Source organism: Zingiber officinale, chromosome 1A (assembly GCF_018446385.1).
Source record: "Zingiber officinale cultivar Zhangliang chromosome 1A, Zo_v1.1, whole genome shotgun sequence".
Taxonomy (NCBI): domain Eukaryota; kingdom Viridiplantae; phylum Streptophyta; class Magnoliopsida; order Zingiberales; family Zingiberaceae; genus Zingiber; species Zingiber officinale.
Genome location: NC_055987.1, coordinates 27,017,578 through 27,041,801, shown reverse-complemented (window position 1 = coordinate 27,041,801; position 24,224 = coordinate 27,017,578).

Below are 24,224 nucleotides of genomic sequence, written 5' to 3'. Positions count from 1 at the left end.
TCGTAATTGATTATGACATTCTTAATCAATTATGGCAATCGATTAAGGTGTTTGTTGCAAAAAATAGAAAGGACCATAATTGATTAAGGTAATTGATTATGACTTTCTTAAGCGATTAGAGTGATCGCTTAAGCTGGTTTTCATGAAGACACAAAATAGTTGGTAAGCGATTAAGTAGGGAGACTTAATCGCTTACAGACCCTTCTCACCAAACAGAAGCATGCCTAATCGATTAGGCATGGGTAATCAATTAAGGCAATCGATTACTCTTGAAAAACTAGCCGTTGTGCAAATAGAAAAGATGTTCGCGTGCACTGTTTCATCACTTACTCTCTGATCTTCTTAACCGAGCTCACGCAGACATCACCATCGGTTCTTGAGGCTTCTTGGAGACAAGTGCTACAACACTTCCAAGATCAAGAGGCGTTGCCAAACAAGAAGAAGAAGCAAGCTAGGGTTTTATGTTGTAAATCTTGTAAGATTTATTACTGTATTAGCTTATTTTATTCTTCTTCTTGTATTTCTATATTGAGAGCTTGTACGACATTTTACTGCCTCTAGATTGTTTCCGAGAAGGAGTGTTTCATAGTGGAGAGTGTGCATGAGGGCCAGATCCTTGGATTAGTCATCACTTCTTAAGATGAATACCAAATAAATTCTATTGTTAGCATTGGAGGAGCTTGCTTTGAGTTTATTCTGCTGCATATCATCATCGAAGTGAAGCGACGAGCTATTCACCCCCCTCCCCTCTAGCTCTGAAGTGACCTAACAAAAAGAACAATGTTAACTCGACCAAGATTTATTTGGTTCGGAGCCTGTGGCGACTCCTACTCCAAGGACTGCATGTGAGAATGATTTCATCAAGCAAATACTAATCAATCAGAAAGTTATAATAGATGATTACAATTTAAACACTAGTAAGTTGAATAAAAACAATACCGATGACTTGGAGATTAGATCTTCAGTGCAGTCATCGTCGGAGCAGCTTTCAAGCATCGGGGAGACATTTTCTGAGCAACACGAAGAAACAAAAGTTGTTAGGAATGTTGTGCATGAGCCACTGGTCGAAGCCTCTTTTTATAACCTATTCCAGGCGCCTGGAACCTCCCCGGGTGTTTGGACCGTGCTAAAGTGTCAAACTCTCGTCAAAACTTCATCCCTAAAGTTTATCCACATCCGGGTGTCCGAACCCCTTCCGGGCACTTGGACCATTGATGCGGGTCGGACAGTCATCACACTCCAACTTAACAAGTCGATGAAATTTGGCCGTCTGGGTGCCTGGAGCAGCTCCAAGCGCCTAGATCGCCAAGGTGGCCGACTAGGCACCCTGCCAAGGCGCCCCTTCGCTGAGGCATCCTTGGCACCCGAAGCAACTCTAGGCGCTTGGAGTCCGAGCGCCCAGACCACCATGTTTCTAGCTTATACTTTGTGCAAAACAAGGTTAGTGCAGGGAATAATATTTAAAGAAAGACAAGTTTTGATATCTTGGATTATTCGGGCCTGACTTTGAATTTCACAGAAACTCTAGATTGGACCGATGTCGATTGTTCCATCTTCGGGAAATGCGTCCTCACCTACTCCTCTCAGGAGAAATTACCTTTTGCCAGATTGGTCCCCGAGACCATCTGGACTTTTGCTCAACGTCCGAGACTTCAGGACTTCATACTGGGCACCCACTCTATAACCCATCCAGTCTTTCACCTGGTGTCCGCGACCTCCAGGATTTTCACCTAGAGTACTCGACCCTAGCATTTTGCCCAAAGTCCTCGACCCGCCAAGACTTCACCCAGTCCCCTGGATTAGAACTTTATTGCATAATTGCGGCTAGGACTTTCCACTTACTTAACCATAGTTAGGACTTTCCTTTATCTAAGATCACTTAGGACTTTCCTGCACACTTAGTTCAACTTGTTAGATAACAAGACAGCTTACCTTTGAACCCCTTTGCCATTATCAAAATACAAGTTCGATCATCTAGTACTCCCTGCACCAAAAATTCACTCTTGAGTTCTTGGGAAAACATTTACAGCATATCTAATTGAGTCCTATGATTAACTCCTTTAGCTTGGCATGTGGTTGAGCAACCGTTTCTTCCTTTTCAAGCCAGAGGTTGCTGAGTTGACTTCTGAGTAGATCTCTTCTAGCTAGTTTTACTTCAGAGATATGTTCATGTAATTCAAGGAATTTCTCCTAGATATACTTGGCAAAGTTGTAGGCGCTGATTCTATTGAGTTCATAAATCGATAGTACACTCAAAAGATAGAACTCAGTCTTACCATTTACTATAAAGTCGATCTATTACTTTTTGTTCTGATCCTGTCTGAGTGTGAGTAGACGGACGCTGGGAAGATGACGCTCACATTGACTGGATGTCAACTGAAGATGACGTGGACTTCTGACGAGCTGATCCTACAACCACAGGGTCGTTAGTGCCGAGCCAGGGAGGGGTTCCCCGGCGATGGCCCTCCGATGCTCAAGTCAGCTACCGGCGACAAGCGAATGAAGTAAAGAAGAAAGGAGCAACAGCGTAGCTCTAGCTACAGTAATCAAAACATACCTCCAATGAAGCTTTGGGGCTTCTTATATAGAGATCCCAGGAGGCACACGCATGCTTCTCGAGGTGTGCACGCTTCCCAAAGCATACCTGGTAAGATCATGTCAGAAAAGTGTGTCTGACGCCATACCTTAACAGACCGAGCATATCCCTGACGTGACAGTGGAAACTTCCACCGTACGATCCTCTACCTGGCCATGCCGCTGATCATGTCATCTGTCGATGACACTGGTCCCTAGGAAGATACTGCCAATTGCTCCCTTTGTCTCCTATTGGGTCGAGCGGGAGAGCCGCTCGGCCAATCTGCCGCTAATGTGATGCAATGGTCGGGTCGAACGCCCGCTCGGCCAGTGATTTGATGTCCGGCTCTGCCTTGTCAGGCTAAGGGTCCTTTGCCTGCCGAGCCGAGGTTGCGTCCACTGCTCGGTTGAGCAGGGCGAACGCTCGCCCCTTGTCTTCCCCTGCTCGAGTATCATGAGCATCGGAAGCTCGGTGTCCGACCGAGCTATCGAAGTGTCGGACCGGCTACTCTTCCTGCTGATCGGGAAGGTAGTTCGCCCAATCGGACGCCTGCCCAGGACGTTGACCATGTTGACCTCCTATCGGGCGGGCCCACCTTACCATCGGATCACGTGCCTCCCCCTCAAGTCTAGTCAAAGGAGGCTGCAAGTCTAACTGACTGGACAAGCAGTCCGGTGACCGATTGGCCGATCGGCTAATAGGTGAGTTGGATCCCGCTCGACCTCTGTAGGATTGATCTTCCTCTCCTGGTCGGTGCCTCGAGCCTTTGTACTTGGATATTTTCCTCATCGCTTTCGGAGGGGCGCGAACCGGCCAGTCAATGATGTCGCCGCCTAAATCTCCTCGGGATGTACGCAAATCACCTCCATTAAGGCCGAGCATGCACCCACGCCCATTAAATGTTGCCCTGTGGGATGATGCTACGTGTCGCCGGCACAGCCACTGCATGTCCGAGGTGACAGCTGCTGATGTGACGTTTGGTGGTTTAAATTCAACGGTCGGATGTGCGTTCCGAGCCCAGTGCCCTAGATTGGACGGCTCCGGTCGACCGCGCCTATCTTTATAAAGTCTCAGCGTCGCCATTTCTTCCCCTGGGTTTTCTTTGTGCTCTCCGACGATTTTGCTCCGGCGGTTCTTCTGTGTCCAATGCTCCGGTGATCCTCGGCTCTTTCCTGCGGCGATTCCTTGCTCCCTGCGGTGGTCTTCTCCCTCTCGTAAGCTTTCCCTCTCCATTGTCGCTTTCCCGCTACTTCTTTTCTGCCACCATATTTTCCAGCTTTCTTTGTTTTCCGGCCATCTTTCCTCTCGAACCTTCTGCCTCTTTGTTTCCTTGCTATGGCGACCTCCTCGTAGCCACCCGATTCCTCTCCCGGTCTCTGGTACACTACCATGGAGACTCGGTTTGATGCGGGCAATGCCGCACATCTGATAAATGCTTTCGACCTCCCGTCCGACCATAAAATAGTCTTAGCCTCCCCGTCCGACCGGCCCATCGACCCACCGATCAACACAGTTTGTTTCTTTCGAGACCAATTCATGGTCGGTCATCGGTTTCCCATCCACCCCTTCATAACCGAAGTCTGCAATTACTTTCGTATCCCGCTCGCCCAGCTCGTCCCTAACTCTTTCCGCTTGCTGTGCAACGTGGTGGTGTTGTTCTGAGTGTACAACATCCCACTGACCCCTCAGGTCTTACACTACTTCTACTATCCCAAGCAGTCTGAGTTGGGCACGTACCTTTTCTAATCTTGAATCGGTCTAGTCTTCTTCGACAAAATGCCTACCTCCAACAAATACTAGAAGGAGTACTTCTTCTTCTTGAGACTCCCAGAGCGGCCCAGCTTCCGGACCAAATAGCAGGTCGGGTTTCCTACCCAACCTGACTTGAAGAAGTACAAGACCCGGCCAGACTATCTCTATGCTGCTAATATGATAGCCAGCCTAAAATTGGATATTCACAAGTTGTTGCCAGAGGGTGTGATGTACGTGTTCGGGCTAAGTCCGATCCGAGCGCAGCTCCCGAGCAGTCTAAGTATGAAATTCCCCAACCTTCTTCCTTTGAGTCTAACTGATTATGTTCTTCTTTTGCAGCCAAAATTATGATGTACGCCTGAGCAGCCAGTATTATGAAGGCCAAGCAAGCCAAGATTGAAGTAGCTGCGGCCAAGGAAATGGAGCGGTTCGGCTTGACCCTTGTAGGCTCGCAAGAGGGCACAGTTGGGGAAACCACAACTGTGGGCGCTGGGATCGCCAAGCGGACGCCCAGTGCAAGAGGGGCGGCCGACCCAGGATCGGCCCGAGAAGCGCCACCCGTCATCCCTGCTGAGGGCTCGGGGTCCTCGGGCGATAAAGTACCGCTCAACCGTAAGAGACGCCAGACAGACGCGTCTTCCCGTTCCGCCACCTCGGCTGTCCAAGCCTCTGCAGGGGGAGGCACCCCATCCCCAGCTCCCACAACAGTGGAGGCTACTATAGGACCGTTGCGGCCGGCTAGAAGGGGGTTGTTGGATAGTCCTGTAGAAAATAACGAACAACCCTTCTCGAACTCTTTAAGCTAACACTTGCATAAATAGATTAAGCAGTAAATTAAAAACCATAAAATAAGAGGCACGAGTGTTTACTTGGTTACAACCGATGTGGTTGTTAATCCAAGGAATATTAAGCCCAATATCAATCTCCTTCAGATGGAGAAGCCTCCTACAGCGTTGACGTACAAAAAAGAAAGAAGCTCAACTAAAACTCTAAAGCGCACAAGCGTTGGATTTACAGTTCTGAGTTTGTTAAAAAGCTTCTGGACCAAGGCTATATTTATAACCTTGGTCGGGGCGTCCTGGGGGGGATAAACTTTATCCCCCAATGATCAGATCGAGTAAAATCTCGATCCTGGTCAAAAGTCTGGTCCGGGCGCCCGGAAGGGCTCCGGGCGCCCCGGAGGGCTCCGGGCGCCCTGGAGCCCAAATTCAACATATGTTAACTTTTTCGTCTGGGACCTCTTCTCTGGTTCAGTCCTGCCTCGGTCCGGTTCTTCTCCTCCTGATCCGCTCGCTTGGGTGATCTCTGCCATCCGGAAAAGGGCTCACCCAAACCCAAGTTCCAATCTTCTCGAGTAGCCTTCCGCTCTGGCTTCTCGTCCCTTGGAATCGCTGCGTGTTTCCTTCTCGTCCACCAACATACTCATCTGCAGTCTTCGTCCCACGGTCGCACCCCGTGCCGACCTTCTCGCTAGCTGCGTCTCTTGCTCCCCGAGCAATCTTCCGCTCCGGCTTTTGTCTCTCGGAACCACCGCACGCTTCCTTCTCGTCCACCGGGGTAATCTTCCGCAGCACCTCGTCTCTCGGACGCACCGCGTGCCGTCCTTCTCGCTAGCTATTGGATTTTTCGGGCCGTAAAAATCACTTTTTGCGTTGCGAAAACCCCGAAACCCATGCAACCGAATACGTACGAAGTTATAAAACAAAAATTTTCTATGTGTACGAGTTTCTCTAACCTAGATCTACACTAGATCTACAAATAAAATAGTTTACCCTTGATGCGATGCCCTTGGCAAATCTCGCTCGTCCAAGGTTCACCGGATCTCAAAGTTGTCAAGTGCACAACCCTCTATGTGTATCCACACGAACAAATCTATGGAGAGAACCTCTAAAGATGTGCTAGCAACCTTAGAGGATCAGCAATGGTGGAGGAGAGGTAGAGAAGAAAGGTAGAGAGGAAGAAGAAGGAGGTTACCAAAACCAAATGAAACTCACACTTGTGAATTAAGTGGCCGGCCACATTTTTGAGGCTTATAAACCTCCATGGGATTTCAAGAGTCACAACTCTTGATCTCTCTCATGAGGTGGCACATACATGTGCTAGCCTTGATGATGTGACACATCATCATTAGTCCACTTAATGGCAACTCACAAATGAGGTGACAATGGTCAAGTCAAACTTGACCTTTCATCTTCCTCTCAAGTCAAGTCAAACTTGACCACTTCTCTCCCATGGTTGATCAAATCTAACCATTGGTTCAAGTCAATTTTAATTTAATGAATCTCTATTCATTGAATTAAATTGGCTCAATGAGTCTAAGTCCAAATTAGACTCATTTAACACATGAACCAAATTGAGTTCAACTCAATTAGTTTAATTTGGATTACTCTTAATCCAATTTGGTTCATCACATGAATCTAATCCTCTTGGTTCATCAAATGAACCTAATCTCCATCTAATTACCCTTTGTGTGTGACCCTATAGGTTCTTGTAACGTTGGCAATGCTTCTAAACCCATTTAAAAGCATAAGTAATGAGCAGTATCTAGCAACACAGCATTACTACCCAAGTTACAAGAATGTTGAGATCCAACATCACCTTGTGACTACTAATTGTGACCCCTCACAATATATGACAAGTGTCCTTCTATCCTTGACATCTAGATTGATCAATATGAGGCATAGACTGTGTCATCCTCTAATCAATCTAAATCTTGAATCCCAAGTAGACTCACTCAATCAAATGAGCTCAACATCTCATATTGACTCATTTGGGCATGGTCGTGTACTTAGTGGTCTCACTCTATCAAGAATAATGATGTCACTCCCGTCATATAGGAGGGATAGATCCCATCTACATCACTCACATCCCTCCACATAATTTGTTACATACCCAGTAATCACCTTTATAGTCCACCCAGTTACGGGTGACGTTTGACGAATCCAAAGTATGTAACTCCTTATGTAGGGAACCATGGTGACTTCAGGTCCAAGGACTAATAGTCATACTAATAGTCACATGAGAAAGTATATGACACTCATATAACGATCCATGATACTTTCTCATGGCGGGTCATTTAGTATACATTCTCCAATGCATACCCATGTGTCAACTTGATATCTCCATATCCATGACTTGTGAGATCAAGTCATCGAGTTGACCTACATGCTAGTCTCGTCGCATTAACATTGTCCCTGAATGTTAATACTTGACTAGGAATGATTAAGAGTAGTGTTCCCTATATCATCTCAATATCGATTCAACCAATCGATCGATATAGGTAAGAACCTTCTACTCAAGGACGCTATTATACTTAGTTATTTGGCACTAAAACAAGTAAGTATAATAACCATATACAAATGTCTTTATTAATATATATAAGAATATGATACAATGAGTCCATACAACAATCATCAAATGATTGACTCTAGGGCTCTAACTAACAATCTCCCACTAGCACTAGTGCCAATCAGTATAGGCTCTAAGGCCTAATGACCTAGTGTGACCATCATTCTTTCTCTGTGCGAAAGCCTTGGTCAAGGGATCTGCGATGTTAGCCTCAGTGGGTAGTTTGCAAATCTTCACATCTCCTCTATCGATGATCTCTCGAATGAGACGGAAGCGCCGTAGTATGTGTTTAGTCCGCTAGTGTGAGCGAGGTTCCTTAGCCTGTGCTATTGCTCCATAGTTGTCACAATAGAGCTCTATGAGATCAACTATGATAGGTACCACCCCAAGTTTAGTAATGAACTTGCGGATCCAAACTGCCTCCTTTGCTGCTTCTGAGGCAGCAATATACTCGGCCTTTGTTGTAGAATCAGCGACTGTGTCCTGCTTCGAACTCTTCCAGCTCACAACACCACCATTTTTACAAAACACGACCCCAGACTGCGATCGATAATCATTCTGGTCATTTTGGAAGCTAGCATCACTGTAACCCTTTACAGCTAGCTCGTCATCGCCTCCATATATCAAGAAATATTCTTTAGTCATTCTCAAGTACTTAAGAATATTCTTGACTGCTATCCAGTAACTTTCACCTGGATCTGACTAGTATCTGCTCGTCATGCTCAAAGCATACGAGACATCAGGACGAGTACATAGCATGGCGTACATGATAGATCCTATGGCTGAAGTATAAGGGATCTGATCCATGTAGTCTCTCTCCTCTCGAGAAGAAGGACTTTGAGTCTTCGAAAGACTCACACCATGTGACATCGGCAGAAATCCCTTCTTGGAGTTCTGCATGGCAAACCGAAGTAATACCTTGTCAATGTATGTACTCTGACTTAGGCCAATCAATCTCGTAGATCTATCTCTATAGATCTGTATGCCTAGAATGTGGGATGCTTCACCTAAGTCCTTCATTGAGAAACAAGTCCCTAGCCAAGTCTTGACAGACTGTAGCAAAGGGATGTCTTTCCCAATGAGTAGTATGTCATCCACATACAATATTAGGAAGATAACTGTGCTCCCAACAACCTTCTTGTAGACACAAGGTTCATCTTCATTCTTGATGAAACTAAACTGTTTGATTGCATCATCGAATCGAAGATTCCAGCCCCGAGAAGCTTGCTTTAGTCCATAAATGGACCTATGTAGCTTGCATACTCTGCCAGTATGCTGTAGATCTACAAAACCCTCAGGTTGTGTCATGTACACATCCTCGAGCAGGTTTCCATTCAGAAACGCGATTTTGACATCCATCTACCAGATCTCATAATCATGGTATGCTGCAATAGCAAGCATGATCCGAATGGATTTAAACATCGCTACTTAAGAAAAAGTTTCATCATAGTCAATACCATGAATTTGCTTAAAACCTTTAGCTATCAAGCGACCCTTATAAATAAATCCATCCATGTCAGTCTTTCTCTTAAAGACCCACTTACACCCAATGGGTTTGACCCCTTCAGGTGGATCAACCAAAGTCCATACTTGGTTAGTGTACATGGATTCTATCTCGGATCTCATGGCCTCTAGCCATTTCTCGGAATCTGGTCTCATCACAGCTTCCTAATAGGAGGTAGGCTCATCCTCAATGAGCACAACGTCATCATGGTCAGACAAGAGAAATGAATATCTCTCAGGCTGATGACGTACCCTATCATACCTGCGAAGAGGTAGGTCTACTTGAACTAGTTGTTGTTCCTCAACTCCTTGTAGAACAACATCATCCACAACACTTTGTGGTTCCAATTTAACTTCCATCGAGGCTTCAGTGCTATGGTTCACATCTTGAACTTCTTCAAGATCAAACGTACTCCCACTAGTCTTTCTAGAAACAAAATCCCTTTCTAGAAATACCCCAATCTTAGCCACAACTATCTTGTGTTGACTGGGAATGTAGAAGTAATATCCTTTCGTTTCCTTGGGATATCCAATAAAATAGCACTTATCGGATTTGGGTCTCAATTTGTCCGAGACTTGACGTCGAACGTAAGCCTCACAACCCCAAATCCTCATAAAAGACACCTGGGCATCTCTCCCAGTCCATATCCTATATGGTATCTTTATTACAGCTTTAGATGGAACTCGGTTGAGAATGAAGTTTGCTGTGTCTAGAGCATAGCCCCAAAGATACATGGAAAGATTTGTGTGACTCATCATAGACTGTACCATATCTAATAAGGTACGATTCCTCCTTTCGGATACACCATTCCACTGTGGTGTTCCAGGAGGAGTGAGTTGAGATAGAATCCCACACTCAGCTAGATAGTCACGAAACTCATGGCTAAGGTATTCACCACCTCGATCTCATCGAAGTATCTTAATACTCTTGCCAAGCTGGTTTTATACTTCATTCTTGAATTCTTTGAACTTTTCAAATGATTCTGACTTATATGTCATCAGATACACATAATCATATCTACTGAAGTCATCAGTAAATGTAATGAAGTACCTATAACCACCTCTGGCAGCAACATTGAAAGGGTCACATACATCACTTTGTATAAGTCCTAACAAGTCAGTCGCTCTCTCGCTATGTCTACTAAAGGGAGTCTTGGTCATCTTGCCCAGTAGGCATGACTCGCATGTCTCATAAGATTCAAAATCAAATGAGTCCAGCAAACCATCTTTATGGAGCTGGGATAAGCGTTTGTCATTTATATGACCTAAGCGACAGTGCCAAATATAGGTTTGGTTCATGTCATTTGACTTGAACCTCTTTGTACTTATATTATAGATAGGGTTCTCAAGATCTAGAATATAGAGTCCGTTCATCAGAGGTTTACTAAAATAGAACATATCATTTAAATAAATTGAACAACATTTGTTCTTTATTATAAATGAAAAGCCTTTCTTGTCTGAACAAGAAACTGATATAATATTCTTAGTCAAAGCAGACACATAACAACAATCATCCAATTCTAGTACAAGCCTAGAGGGCAGAGATAGAAAATAAGTTCCTATAGCAACAACAGCAACCTGTGCTCCATTGCCTACTCGTAGGTCCACCTCGCCCTTCGTCAATGCCCTGTTATTTCTCAGCGCCTGCACATTAGTACAAATGTGAGAAGCACATCTGGTGTCTAATACCCATGATGAAGAAATAGATAGATTGACTTCTATAACATATATACCTGAAGTGGAAGTCTCACTTCTCTTCTTCTTAAGATCTTCGGGTCAACTCTGCGGTTCCTCTTCCATCGAGCGCTGCGACTAAGAAGCGGTAGCATCCTTGCAACCCCTCCTTTGGGTTTCAATGCCTTGCTTTTACCCTTGGCTTAGGACTTTCCCTTACCTTTGGGCTTGCCTTGCCCTTATGCTTTGTACCATCGAATGGAATTGGGCTTAACCTTCTGTTGAGCTCATGCATCTGCTAAGTAGTTCGGAAGCGGCTTGTCAATTTCATTCATGTTATAATTTAGAACGAATTGACTATAGCTATCCGGCAAGGATTGCAAGATCCAGCTCTTGGCCAAGTGGGAATCCCAACTGTAGGTTTTCTATGTACTCAATCATCTTGAGTACATATGGGTCTCAGTCTGTCTTGCATCTTGCCTAAAACGGCTTTAGAGATCTCAAACTCTCTCGCTTGTCCTTGATATAGTTGACGAAGATGTTCAACCATATCATAAGCGCCCATCAACTCGTGTTGCTTCTGAAGCTCAGAGTTCATGGTCGCGAGCATAAGACATGACACAACTAATATGCCATCTTGATGCTTCTTGTAAGCATCTCGATCAGCTCGCGTGGCAGTGGCAGGAACAGTTTTCATTCCTGTGTGAGCACTATTCTCAGGTTCCTGTACTAATCCAGGAAGTTAGCTCCATTGAGCTTGTCCTTATCGAGGACAGAACGCATGGAGAAGGAGTTTGTGTTTGACGACATGGTAATCTATAACAGAAAAATGCAGAAAATAAATATCATATTCCAATTAATCATCTAATTAGGCCTTTAATTAAATGATGCTCCCACTGAATTATAGAACTTTTGTAGAATCAAGTCATGGACGTGGTCAAACCACACCTACGAGATTCTAACCAACTATAATTCGTACGGGACAAGATCCACATCATACTATGCCCTGAGTTAGCTTTGGCTAAATCGCCCAAGACTTAGTATGATCGGTAGGTAACTAATTACCAATTACATCTCTATGCAACTCTTGTTTATAGGATCAAGATCCGCATGTATATTAAAACTTGAGTTTGCTTTGGCTAAATCGCCCAAGAGTTAATATAAATGTGATTTTAACCTATCTACCAACCATTGGAAAATGCCTATAGGTAAACTCGATCCAATTGAGTTAACTAGTTACTCAATCTAATTGAGTTGTACTCACCCATGCGTTGATAGGCGGGACCAAGATTGTCCCTCCGCACCCTACCAAGATAATATGCGTTGCTCTGCTTTGGCAGATTCAACAACAACATGTGATCGAGGTAGTGATGGGTATCATGACATGGTAGGCATTTTGAGTTGACGCGATTGAGATCTAATCTAATCGACGATGTGTATCATATACTCGATTTAGATCTAATCTAATCGTGGAATTGCATCATGTACGCGATTTAGATCTAATCTAATCGTTAAGGCACTAATTAATTACTAATCTAGCATACATCACATACACACACACAAGCAATTAATTAAATTTTGTGATTAGTCATGGCCCTACTACGATCTTCTTAAGCCAATGAGAAGATCGATTGGTCAACCTAGGGTCAATAGCTTCCTCAAGCTCCTCCTTTTGACCGTCATGTGTTGCTCGCACCCTCCTCGTAACTCCGTCTTGAGTGGACCTTCCACCGCTCCAATTTTGTACATTACAAAAGGTTAAACTCGAGTTACATACGAGTATAAAAACTATTTTACAACAGGAATATAAATAGAAGGGCACGACGCACAGGTCGCGAATCAAGTACAACACGCACAAACACACAAAATGGCGCGCAAGCCATATTATGAATTACAACACATATTTCCAATCAAATTGGGTTCTTTGGGCCATGACCATCACAAAATGATACATAATTCTAAATAATGTGATTTCCATAAATTTCTGTAATTTTTTAAATATTTTTTATGATTTTATGAGTCGCAACTTCCTGGCGGTCCCAATTAGTGATTTTCGGGCGCAATCGCGGAACGAAGCCCCTTGCGGGGTTAGGGGCAGCACCCCTACTTATGATATAACCATCGCAAGTGTTCCTAAGTGATCCTACAGTGCCTTAAGTCACTGTCCCAAAATGTATTGGGCGAGACCTTGCCGATTCGGAAGGTGTTTCTCGGTAGTCGAAGCCTACAAGTGTTCAAACACTTGTTGCTTCGCTTCTACGAAAAAAATACCCATAAAATACCATAAAAAAGTAACGAATGCAGACCTTACTGGTGGCTCTGATGCCACTGTTGGGTTATTCGGGCCGTAAAAATCGCTTTTTGCGTTGCGGAAACCCCGAAACCCATGCCACCGGATCCGTGCGAAGTTATAAAACAAAAATTGTCTATGTGTACGAGTTTCTCTAACCTAGATCTACACTAGATCTACAAAGAAAAGAGTTTACCCTTGATGCGATGCCCTTCGCAAATCCCGCTCGTCCAAGGTTCGCCGGATCTCAAGGTTGTCAAGTGCACAACCCTCTATGTGTATCCACACGAACAAATCTATGGAGAGAATCTCTAAAGATGTGCTAGAAACCTTAGAGGATCAGCAATGGTAGAGGAGAGGGAGAGAAGAAAGGTAGAGAGGAAGAAGAAGAAGGTAACCAAAACCAAATGAAACTCACACTTGTGAATTAAGTGGCCGGCCACATTTTTGAGGCTTATAAACCTCCATGGGATTTCAAGAGTCACAACTCTTGATCTCCCTCATGAAGTGGCACATACATGTGCTAGCCTTGATGATGTGGCACATCATCATTAATCCACTTAATGCCAACTCACAAATGAGGTGGCAATGGTCAAGTCAAACTTGACCTTTCATCTTCCTCTCAAGTCAAGTCAAACTTGACCACTTCTCTCCCATGGTTGATCAAATCTAACCATTGGTTCAAGTCAATTTAAATTTAATGAATCTCTATTCATTGAATTAAATTGGCTCAATGAGTCTAAGTCCAAATTAGACTCATTTAACACATGAACCAAATTGAGTTCAACTCAATTAGTTTAATTTGGATTACTCTTAATCCAATTTGGTTCATCACATGAATCTAATCCTCTTGGTTCATCAAATGAACCTAATCTCCATCTAATTACCCTTTGTGTGTGACCCTATAGGTTCTTGTAACGTTGGCAATGCTTCTAAACCCATTTAAAAGCATAAGTAATGAGCAGTATCTAGCAACACAGCATTACTACCCAAGTTACAAGAATGTTGAGATCCAACATCACCTTGTGACTACTAATTGTGACCCCTCACAATATATGACAAGTGTCCTTCTATCCTTGACATCTAGATTGATCAATATGAGGCATAGACCGTGTCATCCTCTAATCAATCTAAATCTTGAATCCCAAGTAGACTCACTCAATCAAATGAGCTCAACATCTCATATTGACTCATTTGGGCATGGCCATGCACTTAGTGGTCTCACTCTATCAAGAATAATGATGTCACTCCCGTCATATAGGAGGGATAGATCTCATCTACATCACTCACATCCCTCCACATAATTTGTTACATACCCAGTACGGGTGACGTTTGACGAAGCCAAAGTATGTAACTCCTTATGTAGGGAACCATGGTGACTTCAGGTCCAAGGACTAATAGTCATACTAATAGCCACATGAGAAAGTATATGACACTCATATAATGATCCATGATACTTTCTCATGGCGGGTCATTCAGTATACATTCTCCAATGCATACCCATGTGTCAACTTGATATCTCCATATCCATGACTTGTGAGATCAAGTCATCGAGTTGACCTACATGCTAGTCTCGTCGCATTAACATTGTCCCTGAATGTTAATACTTAACTAGGAATGATTAAGAGTAGTATTCCCTATATCATCTCAATATCGATTCAACCAATCGATTGATTTAGGTAAGAACTGTTGGTGCAAACTGCACCAGAATCAAACCTGAGTTTTGATGTTGTCAAATGTTCAAGTTAAGTCTTGTTATGATCTAACAAGTTGACTGAGTGTGCAGGATGTTTACTCAACCGAGAAAGTCCTAGCTGGAGGCTAGGCAGAAAAGTCTTAGCAGATCGTGGAACCTAGGTGCAAGTCCAAGCAGTCAGGGACCCATTGCTTGGCGGTATGATCGAGAAGTCCGGATGATCAAGATCAAGAGAAAAGTCCGGGAGCCGATCAGGTCGAGTGAAAAGTCCAAACCGGATCCGGAGGATCAAAGTTTGGCGGTAGGTGAGATAAGCAAGAGCGAAGCGGCGAGGTCGGGTTGCGGGAATTATTAGGTCGTCGATCCAATCGAAGAAACCGGAAGGTTTCAAGTTGAGATCAAGACACTGTCCTATATTACTCATGCATTATATTCGTGCTAACACTTGTTTTGCGGGAATATTGTTTAAACTCTGTCTTGCAGATTGCCCGATCGGTCAACCCAACGGAGGTTTGGTCGCGATCGGACAGATCACGAGATCGGTTCCGATCGGAGACGAGGCGAGATTCCAAATCAAGCGATCACGTGGCCGATCCGTAAGATCGATCGAGAACCATAGTGACTCAAAGCGTTCATCAAGCCAACCATCGCAAGCAAAGGAAAGAAGGGTTGACTCGCGATCGGTGATGCAGTCGATCGGCCGATCCGATCCACAAGCATTAAAGGGTGAACTTGGCAGATTTCAGCGAACAAGGAAAAACCTTGTTCGGTCGACCGAACAGAGGGATCGGTCGACCGAACCTCAGTCCACCTATAAATTCAGACTCGAAGATAAAGGCCAATTAAGAACTTTCTAATCACAAGTTACTACTCTGCAAGCGACTCATCTTTAGTGCAAAGCTACGTCATTTGGAAGAACTGACCTACACTACATCTTCGATTCATTTGTCGGTATACTTGTTTTTTGTTTAATTGCTAATAAGATAGTAGATTTGTTACTATCTTATTCTATTGTACTTGTACGATCTGCTTCTCTCCGAGGCGTTCGGAGAAAAGGGTTTTAGTGCTTTGCCCATCGGTGCGGTCAAGGACCGCGGGCCTTCAAGTAGAAGTCAAGCTAGGCTCTGAACGAAGTAAACGATTGTGTCTCCTTTCTTATTTTCCGCTGCACGATTCTGACTTAAAAAGAATAGTTTTAAAAAGAAGCAATATTCACCCCCCCCTCTATCGCGCTACTCGATCCTATCAATTGGTATCAGAGCCAAGTTAGCTCTGAAATTTCTTAACCGATTTTCTAAGCATCTTTAAAATCTTTTCTTTTCTTCAAATTTCTTTATTACTTTTCATTATCTCTATTTTTTTCAAGCACTACTAATCCCAAGACAAAAGTCTTGGAAATATTTTTTATCTGTGCTTTGCAAGGATGTCGAATTCATATCAAAAAGGGTATAGCACGGTCCGACCTCCACTATTCAAAGGAGAAAACTTTAGCTACTGGAAGAATAGGATGGAGTGTTTCCTGAAGTCCGCTCCCCTCTTGAAGGCCTCCAAAGGGACGGAACAACTCTAGAACCGGAAGAATGGACTCCACAAATGGTCAAAAAGGCACAACTAAATTACAAGGCGATCAACACCATTCAGTGTGGACTCACAATGGAGGAATTGAACCGAGTTGGTCCCTACGACAACGCCAAAGACTTGTGGGACTCACTAATCAAATTACACGAAGGAACCGACGACTCAAAGGTAAACAAACGAGATCTTCTTTTAAATAATTTACTTAATATAAAAATATTTCCTGGAGAGACGGCCTCGCAACTACACGCCCGACTGAAGGACATCCTCAACGATCTTCACTTGATCGGACACGAACTCAAAAATCGCTATACGATAAGGTACGCTCTGAACGCCTTTCCGAGGAATGCTTTGTGGGCATCAATTGTAGATGCATACAAAGTTTCCAAAGATCTTTCAATTCTTAAGTTAGACGAATTGTTTTGCGAGTTGGAATTACACGAGCAATCTAAGATGAGCCATGTCGAGAAAGGAGTTGCTTTGTATGCAGGTTCAAGCAAAGAGACAAAATCAAAAACGAAGATCGAGTCTGAAAGCGAGTCAGACTCAGATTCAACAAACGAAGAAGAACTAGTCAACATGGTCCGAAGATTGTTGACTAAGAAAAAGCTCAGAAGAAATACCAAAAAGATTCCACCGAACCAGATCCAAAACAAATCAGAAATGATTTGTTATGGATGCAACAAAAAGGGGCATTTCAAAAACGAATGCCCAAATCGGAAAGAAGAACGACCCAAATCGACAAGACGGAAGAAGGCACTTCAAGCGACTTGGGACGAAACCTCTTCCGACGAATCCGACACGGAGCAAACGAAGCACTCGAGTAACCTTGCTTTTATGGCAAGGAACGAAGATTCCGAATCCGAGTCCGACGAAGAATACGAGTCCGAGATCGACCTCGATTCCGAGAGAAGCCCCGGATCGAAAGATCCGAATATGGTAACGATTTATTCAAAGTCAAATTTACTTAAAGTAGTTAAATGTTTGTTTAAAAAAAATAGCAAAATCGGAAAAACAAAATAACTTGTTACTTAAGGAAATAGTCCACCTTAAGCAACAAGTTAGCTTGAGTGACTCGACTAACCAAGTTCAAGTCGGAACTTCGACTCAATTTGAAAAACTCGAGGAAGAAAATTCCGATTTGAAAAGTCAAGTCGAGCGACTCAAGAAAACTTTTGAAAGGTTCGAAATGGGATCCAAGTGTCTAAATATGGTACTTGGATCGCAACGAGCTGTGTACAACAAATCGGGGCTTGGCTATAAACCGAACAAAACGAACAAATCATACATGTCTCTAATTAGTCAAAATGTTAGAAGTCAAGTCCAAGCATAGGTTCAAACAAAACACTTAACCAAACCAATCAAACCAAACCACTACTTGGTCCCTAAGAGTCAAATTCATTACTTAGATAGACCTTATCTAAGCTATGACTCAAGGGGAGCAACTAGAAAAACAATCCAATCAACTTAATTAAACAAAATTCAATACTTAGGATTAGGATTATTAGAACGGTTAGATGAAAAAGGTTTACCAAACCCTATAACATAGCACCGAAATGGATTGGGATGATAGTACGTCAAGGAAGCTCTGTCAAAGGTATGTCTAGGTTGAATATGGAATTCTACCTGGTGCACTAGACTTAGTGGATCTGACCAAAGCTACCCCAGTCAAACATGGGCTAGTTAGACCAAAATTTAGTATTAAGTTTTTTGGACAGGAACAGTTTGGAAAGTCTTCAGCAAGCGGTCTAATGATATTCAAGTAGGTCATATGCCTCACCACTGAACTGAAACTTATCCTTAGGATACCTGCTTGATTAACCCAAAGCTAAGTTTGAATCTAACATGGGTTCAATAACCACTTTCAATAAAATTAATTCTAATTTGAACTAAACTAATTTTAATCTAATTCAAACTAATTCAATTTAAAACTTAATTCAAATCTAAACTAATTCAAACCAAATTATTTTAAAAAATTATTTAAAACTTAATTAAATTATTTTAAACTTAATTAAAATTATTTTAAATTAAAATTATTTTAAACTTAATTAAAATTATTTTAAACTTATTAAAAATTATTTTAAACTTATTAAAAATTATTTTAAACTTATTAAAAATTATTTTAAATTTAATCAAAATTATTAAAATTATTTTAAACTTAATTAAAATTATTTTAAACTTAATTAAATTATTTTAAACATAATTAAATTATTTTAAACTTAATTAAAATTATTTTAAATTAAAATTATTTTAAACTTAATTAAAATTATTTTAAACTTATTAAAAATTATTTTAAACTTATTAAAAATTATTTTAAACTTATTAAAAATTATTTTAAATTTAATCAAAATTATTAAAATTATTTTAAACTTAAATAAATTATTCTAAACTTAATTAAAATTATTTTAAACTTAATTAAAATTATTTTAAACTTAATTAAAATTATTTTAAACATATTAAAATTATTTAACTTAATTAAAATTATTTTAAACTTAATTAAAATTATTTTAAACTTAATTAAATTATTTTAAACTTAATTAAAATTATTTTAATTAAAATTTTTATATAGAAGGGATTATTTTAATATAGTATTAAATTTTTTTAAATACTAAAATTTTTTATATGAATTATTTTAATGCCAAACAAATATCTCCCATATAACTTGATTGAAATTGATTTGTAGTTATCTACTCTCAAGAACAAGATAATTCAGAATAATTGTGTTGCTGAGATCTCTGAAATTCCAAAAAAGATTCAGAAAATTTGAGAGCAATTTATAAGTAACATCACTCAATAAAATCAATTTACAAGTTGATTTTTAATTTAATTTGTAAATACAATTAACAACCAATTAAATTAATTTTTTATTTTTTATCATCTTTGTATAAAAATTAAATAAATCAAATTGATAAATTATCAATTAAATTAATTTTAAAATAAAATAAATATTCTCTCAATTAAATTAAGTCTCAACCGGAAAATGTCTGATTAAGAATGTTAAGTATATGATTAAGAATGTTACACACATCAATTTTAGTGCTTAGCCATTAATATCATTACAAGTTTATTTTTTTGTGTTTTTAAATAGAAAATAAGAAAATTATGAAATTTGAGATTTTAAATTTGAACTAATATGCTCGGAGATTGAATTACATTGTTGCGGCGTGAGTAAAATTTAATTAAATCTTATTAACTGATGGAATTTAATTTTTAATTATTTTAAAATTTTATTTAATTAAAATTATTTTAAACTTAATTATTTTAAACTTAAATAAATTATTTTAAACTTAATTAAAATTATTTTAAACTTAATTATTTTAAACTTAATTAAAATTATTTTAAACTTAATTATTTTAAATTTAATTAAAATTATTTTAAACTTAATTAAAATTATTTTAAACTTAATTTAAAACTTAATTAAAATTATTTTAAACTTAATTAAAATTATTTTAAACTTAATTAAAAACTTAATTAAAATTATTTTAAACTTAATTAAAAATATTTTGAACTTAATTAAAATTATTTTAAATTTATTAAAATTATTTTGAACTTAATTAATATTATTTTAAATTTAATTAAAATTATTTTAAACTTAATTAAAATTATTTTAAACTTAATTTAAAATTATTTTAAACTTACTTAAAAATTATTTTAAAATTATTAAAATTATTTTAAACTTAATCAAAATTATTTTAAACTTACTTAAAAATTATTTTAAACTTAATTAAAATTATTTTTATTTTAAACTTAATTAAATTATTTTGAACTTAATTAAAATTATTTTAAATTTATTAAAATTATTTTAAACTTAATTAAAAATATTTTGAACTTAATTAAAATTATTTTAAACTTAATTAAAAATATTTTGAACTTAATTTAAATTATTTTAAATTTAATTAAAATTATTTTAAACTTTATTAAAATTATTTTAAACTTAATTAAAAACTTAATTAAAATTATTTTAAACTTAATTAAAAATATTTTGAACTTAATTAAATTATTTTAAATTTAATTAAAATTATTTTAAACTTAATTAAAATTAAAACTTTTAAAATTACTTTAAATTTAAAACTTAATCACTTTACTTGATTCGAACAATAAATAATACATATTAAATTCATGTAAATCAACTAGATTTCAAAACTACTTACTTAATCCTTTAACCATACTTTGGTCTCATCCTACATTTTGTAGGATTCCAAAGGTCTGGATAAATGGATCTTGGATAGCGGGTGTTCCAGACACATGACTGGGGATCAGCACAAATTTATCAACATTGAATTCAAAAATTTAGGGTCAGTTGTCTTTGGAAACATGGCAAGTTAAAGGTAATCAGTACAGGTGAAATTCAATTACAGTCAAACATTTCAATTAAAAAGGTTTTACTTGTTGAACATTTTAATTATAATTTACTTAGTATAAGTCAACTTTGTGATTCAGGTTTTAAGGTTCAATTTTTGTCTTCTAAATGCTTAATAAGTTACAATGACTCAACTAATGTTTTACTAAAAGGTTTTAGAGACAAAAATATATACTCCATTCATCTACCTAAAACAATATCTAAATGTCTTCTAGCAAATAATGATGAAACTTGGTTATGGCATAGGAAATTAGTTCATACTCACCTTAGAAATTTATTAAAATTAAGCAAAAATGGTTTAGTTAAAGGTTTGCCAAAATTAGGAAATCCTTTAAATAAATTTTGTAATTCCTGTCAACAAGGTAAACAGATTAAATCAACTCATAAACTTACAAATCAAAATAGAACAAATAAAATACTTGAACTAATACATTTGGATTTATTTGATTCTCATGGAATAAAATCTTTTAATGGAAATCTATATTGTTTAGTAATCATTGATGACTACTCTAGATATACTTGGGTAAAATTTTTATCTAACAAAAATGAAACCTTTGAAACATTCAAGAATTTTTGTAAACAAGTAGAAAATGATAGAGATATTAAAATAAAAAGGATAAGAAGTGATAATGGAGGAGAATTCAGAAATCATAATTTTAATAATTTTTGTTTAGAAAATGGTTATCATCATGAGTTTTCATGCCCTAAAACACCACAACAAAATGGCTTAGTAGAACGTAAGAATAGAACCTTACAAGAAGTTGTCCGAACCATGTTAAATGAATACAATACACCAAAATACTTTTGGGCTGAGGCTGTTAACATAGCTTGTTATGTTCAAAATCGGATCATAATTAATAATGATAAAAATAAAACATCCTATGAAATTTATTTCAACAAAATTCCTAATATAAAATATTTTAAAGTTTTTGGTTGTAATGTTCATATTTTAAATCTTAAAGATCACTTAGGCAAATTCACTTCAAAAACTAACTTGGGAATTTTTCTAGGGTATTCATCTACAAGTAGGGCATATAGGGTTTATAACAAATCTACTTTAAAAATTGAGGAAACAACAAATGTAACTTTTAATGAAATTGATGTTGATTCTACTACTCAACCTTATTCAAATGGTAATCAAGTAGATGATGAAGAAATACCTAACCTTAAAGAATTTGAAAATTCAAAATTATTAAAATCTAACCCTCACCATCCGATCAATCAAATCATAGGAAACTGTAACGACCTTGGCTCGCATTGGCGTCTTCAACGCTTAGCGGCCCCAGCGCCAGCTATTCGCCTGATTCGACCCATTTCATGTGTCGCCAACTGGCGACGCCCCCCAATCTATCCACCCACGGAATTTCTCACAGATGAATCCGCCCTCCAGATAATAGCCCTACAACCCGCAACTGATGGACCTCTCTTTCCTCGCATGTATTTGTGGTCTTGCCTATAATTCGTCGGACGACCTATGATGATTCGGATGATCTCACTTGGTACCGTGGATTCATAAACCTAATACTTGCAGCCGGAATTAGAATTGAATTCAGGGGAGGCAAAAATCCACCGACTGTGGGTGGAAAGTCCTAAGTAACAAGACGGCCAAGGGTCGGTCTTGATCGATATTATAGGTCTCAATGGGCGCGACATAGTCACTTTAAGGGTCGGAGGGTGAGAGGTCGCCAAATTGGCCGGTGGCCGAGGAGTCGTTACAATAAAAAGGCGATCTCACTTGGTTACGTTCATAAACTCTAGCACGAGGTTTAGAGTTTAGAACATCAGGCAAAAAAAATCACAGGTGGAAAGTCCAGTAACGCTAGATCGGACTAGAGGTTGCAATTAAGAGTCGATGGGCTGACGACGGGCCTGAGCCATTTACAGAGACGAGCCAACGGCAGGGTGCAGGGGTGTGATTCGGTCATCTCACTTGGTTGAGTTCATAAACTCTAATCACAAATGCGGGGGGTTAAAGTCACAAAAACCACCAGCTGTAAGAAAAGTCCTAGTGATAACCAGTCACGATATGAGGGTCGATCCGAATGAATGGGGTCATAAGGGCCGGTGGGCATAAGCCAACCGGAGGCCAGAGGGCAGTGAAACGAATTGAGAAGTTCTTTTAGAAATCTAAGTCAAATAGCATTGATATCTAAAATTGAACCTAAAATTATAAATGATGCATTAAGGGCAATATGGACATTTGGAATTAAATTAGGTTTGGACTTCCACCAATAAATAAACGGTCATTGATACTAAATGGGTGTTTAGAAAAATTAGATGATCAAGGTAATATTTTTAGAAATAAAGCTCGTAGTAGCCAATTAGGAGTCTGAGGACTAGATTATTCTGACGGACTTAGACTTGAATCAATTAGAATGTTGTTAGCCTATGCTGCATTTAAGGGGTTCAAGTTGTACCAAATGGATGTTAAATCCGCTTTTCTAAATGGCGTTATTAAGGAGGAAGTCTACGTTAGTCAACCACCAGGTTTTGAAGATCTAGAAAATCCAACCTCTGTCTTTAGACTTAAAAAAGCTTTATATGGATTAAAACAAGCACCTAGGGCTTGGTATGAATGTTTATCTAGTTTTCTAAAATCCAAGGGTTTTAAAGAAGGTCAAATTGATCCTACACTTTTTATTAAAACCTTTAACTCAGACATTTTTATAGCCCAGGTTTATGTAGACGATATTGTATTTGGTTCAACAAATTCAAAATTCTTAAAAGAATTTGTCACCTTAATGGAAAATGAATTTCAAATGAGTTTGGTTGGTGAATTAAATTATTTTTTAGGTCTCCAAATTAAACAAACTAAAGATAGTAATTATGTACATCAAACTAAATATACAAAAGAACTTCTTAAAAAATTTGGTATGGAAAACTGTAAAGGGCTAAAAACACCAATGGCAAGTAATCTAACCCTTGATAATGATGAAAATGGTATACCTGTTGATTTAAAATATTACAGAAGTATGATAGGAAGTTTACTTTATCTAACTGCAAGCCGACCTGACATTTTATTTGCAGTTAGTATGTGTGCTCGATATCAAACTTGTGCAACAGAAACCCGTCTTTCATTGGTTAAAAGAATTATCAAATATTTAAAAAGCACTATAAATGTGGGAATTTGGTACCCAAGAACCTCACATTTTGACTTAGTCGGATACTCCTGATTCGATTATCTTGGGGTGTGTTAGATGAAGAGTACAAGTGGAGGTTGTCGGTTGTTAGGATCATCTTTTAGTCGCAACAATGTGTTGCCTATCTACCACGAAGCCAATACATAGCAATGGGTGAATGTGTAGCTCAATTGTTGTGGATGTCTCATACATTAAAAGATTTTAATCTAGATTATAAAAATGTAAAAACCTACATTGATAATATTAGCTCTATAAATCTTACTAAAAATCCAGTACATCACTCTAGAACTAAACATATAGAAGTTAAGCAT